Genomic DNA, 4,304 nt, shown 5'->3' on the forward strand with positions numbered 1-4,304 from the left:
TAATCTAATAAACTAAACAAAAAAGAAAGAAAATAAAGGAAAGCCTAGTTAAAAATGGGTTTTGCTAAACACCGCCCTAAAATTTCCTATTAACGCGCTAAATACGGTATTTTTGTACCATATTTATATACTTGTATTTTTTCTCTCTCCTCCCCTTGACTCACTTCCTAATTTTTTCAGATTTTTTACCTTTCTTCCTCCCCTTTCTCTCCCATCTTCTTCCACTCACCATTAAACATTGGCGCCACCACACAACCACCACCGCACCACCACCGCGGGAACACCACTGCACCACCACCGCTGGAACACCTACCCCGACATACCATCACCACATACCCCCACCATCACCCCCTCTGTTTTTTTTTTCAATTTACAGTGAAATTTTTTTAAAAAAAAATTAAGGGGGCGTCCACCATGGACTCCCCACCACCGGTGGAGGCGCTCATGGCAGGCGCTCCACCAAATGGTGAGGCGCCTGCCATGGGCGCCTCCACCGGTGGTGGGGCTTCCATGGTGGACGCCTCTTTTTTTTTGAATTTTTTTTAAAAAAAAATTAAGGGAGGCGTCCACCATGAACGCCCCACCACCGGTGGAGGCGCCCATGGCAAACGCCTCACCATGTGGTGGAGCGCCTGCCATGGGCGCCTCCACCGGTGGTGGGGCGTCCATGGTGGACGCCTACCTATTTTTAAAAAAAAAAATTCAGGAAAGGAATAAAACAGAGGAGAAGAGAATGCCCATAATTTATAACTAACCCAGAAAATTATAACAATTACCCACAAATTCAGCTATAAAATAGTACACAAAAATGCAATTATTGACCAAATTATGTCAAAAAAAAGTATACAACTGACATTAAAGATTGAAAATTTATACCTCCAGTAGAACATTGAATTGAAAAAGTCTAGAATTTGATGGAGATGAAAGTCTTGAAGGGAAATGGAATGAGCAGAGAATGAAGATACAGAACAACTGCCACCATAAATGCACGACATTTTTCTTCTTGTTATATTTTCTTCAAATTGAGAATTTTTTCTGGGTTTGAAGTTTCAGTTCATCTGTTTGATCTTGAGTTTTGTTGGAAAAGTGTAGTGGTGTGGTGCTGTGTCGGTGGTGGTGCTGTGGTGTGGCGGCGGAGGTGCGGCGAAGGTGGTGCGAAGGTGGAGGTGCGGCAACAATGGTGAGCTATTTGGTTTTTTTTTTTTAAAAAAAAAAACATTATGAGAGGTGGTACTGTTGGTGGTGGTGGAGGGGGCATGAAGGTTATGGTGGTGTGGAAGAAGAAGGGGAAGTGAGGAAAGAGGAGAAAATGAAAAATACAAAAATACAATATTTTGTACAAATACAGGGCGATACCAGGAAAATTTAGGGCGTGATTTAGCAAATGAGTTAAAAAGAAATTAAGAGAGATGGGAGAAGACTAAAATTTTCTGTAACGCAAAAATCAGGAATGAGGGTGGTTAATAATTGAAAAATATGAAAAGGAAATTTTTATTATTTTGGTTTGGTTAATCTTGAGCTTCCATGTATTGGGTATGTTTTTTGTGGTATGGTTTCAAGTTTCCAAGTTTTACCCTCGAGATTTGTAGATCAATTTTTGCATTTTTGTATCTTGATTTTTTTTGGGTAATCAATTGCTATCAAATTATCTAGAGGTGATCATGGGCCGGGCAGGGCCGGGTTCGGGCCGGGCCGCGGCCAAAAAAATTTGCCCATTGGCCGGGCCGAGCCTAAATTCGGGCCGAATTTTTGTGCCCAAAGCCCGCTATTTTGGGCCGGGCTTTTGCGGGCCAAAACGGGCCGGGTCAAAAAAATAGACTAAAAATTTGTTTTTAGCTTTCCCAAAGCCCGCCCAAAGACAAAAAAAAACGACCGGGCCGGGCCCGGCCCGGCCCGCGGGCCGAAAAATTATGCCCAAAACCCGGCCCAAAAACGGGACGGGCCGGGCCAAAATGATCGCCACTAAAATTATCAAATGACAGATGACTAAAGGCATGAGTAATGACTAGTGTCTAGTGAGGCCTTGAGGGCTGAGGGTATGGACTATGGATGGATGGCGCATGCAATTGTGCTAGTTTTGGAAAGGTAATTAGTATTTGGGCCCGAGCGTTGCCTTAGATTGATATTGTATTTTCGAACTTGATCTTTTATTCCATTCCCACTAAAATATATTAAGGAAAATCCAACTTTTAAAAGGTACAAATATAATAATGTGAATACTTAAAGCATGATTAAAAGTTGGTTGAGATGGTAATTGTGTCACGTATAATAGCAAGTGGTCACATTGGACAATGACTTATATACACATTGGACAATGACTTATGTACACATTGGACAATTCTAATGGAGCAAGAGAGGTAACATGTGGCGTGTATACATTGTCACACATGTCTTTTAACATATTTGTATAGGTATTGAATTTTTCTTCAAGCCATCTTTTCTCAATCAAGTGTAATTTACTACTTCCTCCATTTTTTTAATACGTAACATGTTGATTTTGGGCACTATTCATCCAATACACTTTAACCATTAACTGTATTTATACATAAGAAAAAATTATTCATGTGGAATTTTGTTTAACTCGTCACGGTATACACTTTCCAAAAAAAATTATAATTTTTACTTTTATACAATTAGAGAAAAACGAATGTGAAAAGTCTAATGTTACATCTAAAAAAACGGATGGAGTATCAAAATGGTACAAGGCTACAGCTAAAATCTACTAAATTCAGGAATTCAAAGCTGTAAATAGGTCGTGTGTCATGTTATATTAGATTTATATTATTGTTGGTTGGGAATTTCTACATGGCTGTTGTTATTTTAGTATAAACACTAGACCAACTATAAGAGGGGGGTGAATTGTAATTGAGGGAACATTTTCGAATTTAATTGCGGAATAGAAAGAACGTATAATGAAAGAAAGATTACACACAAGATTTAACCTACAATGAAAACTTCATAGGCCTAATAGGAAGAAAAACCTTGACCCCGATGGATTTTGACTCGATACTTCTCTTTATTATAATAGGCCAAAAGACTCTCTTTACAACCTATTACTGGACCCTTCACTGTTTCGCTAGGAACTTATTCCCAATCACTCAGTTCCCCCTGAACTGATGACACTCACTTGACTTCACTCGAAGTCTTCTCTTTTCACTATATCTTTCTCTCACTTGATTACAAAAAAAATCTGAATTTTTTCACTCACTCAAATACTAAGAATATTACAATGATATGTATTGTAGGAGAAGAAAAAATTACAGAAAAGTTTCAAAGTAATTAAGATATTGAAAAGCTTGAAAGTTGTGTATTTCTTCGAACAACTATTTTCCCTTAAATAGTTATTGTAGCTTCTTCTTCTTCACTTTACGTTCTCCATGTTGTGTACTTGGTTGAGTTATAGGAATTGTGGCCCATTACATGCTGCACAAACTCCATGATTTTTGTAACAGTTCTAACCGCTCTCCACTAGCCGCCGTGCGCCACCAGTAAGTGAGTTTGTTAGAGGAAATCTCGCCCCTCTTCCTTCTTTGTAGGCATGTATAGTTTAACCTGATTTTTATTAACAACACAACAACCTTAAAATATCTAATAACTAACTAAGAATCTTTTTATTCAAAAAAATTCTAAGTTAATAGATTCATTAAACATACCATATAATAAAATCCAAAGTGTATAAATAATATCTTGACTAGATTAAAACTCATTAACCTTTTTCCATAAGATATATTAACAAGACATTATTTTTGAAATTTTATATTTTTCAAAATAAAACTATACATAATTATTTGGCATCATCAAAATATGCAACACCCCCTCAAAAAAAAAATCAACATGCAACACAACAATATTCCCCCATTTTGATGATGGCAAATATAAGGCAAATAAATTAACAAAAATTAACATAAGAAAATAAAGTAAAGCAAAAGCATCCAGAGCTAAGACATTGAAAAATAAAATCTAACATAAAGTAAAGCAAAAGAATCAAGAACTAAGACTTTTAAAATCAAAAGAAAACATAGAACTAAGAAATCTAAGACTAAGTAAATCAGTTTTGAGCAAGGAGAGAAAGCAGTCAAGAATCATCACTACAGAAACTGAGGAGACTAGAATCTTTGTATGTGCCACTTTACTTCCCCTTTTTGTCATCATCAAAACCATTCAAATGAACCAATAATACTCTAAGAGTCAACAATAATATGAACAAAGAAAAATCGCTTTAGCATATGATCTAATAATACTAGCCATCCAGACAGTTTAAATAGCATTCAAAGACAAAACAGATGCAAACAAGCAAGATGTGA

The sequence above is a fragment of the Beta vulgaris genome, chromosome 6, assembly GCF_026745355.1.
Source record: "Beta vulgaris subsp. vulgaris cultivar EL10 chromosome 6, EL10.2, whole genome shotgun sequence".
In the NCBI taxonomy this organism is placed as follows: Eukaryota; Viridiplantae; Streptophyta; class Magnoliopsida; order Caryophyllales; family Amaranthaceae; genus Beta; species Beta vulgaris.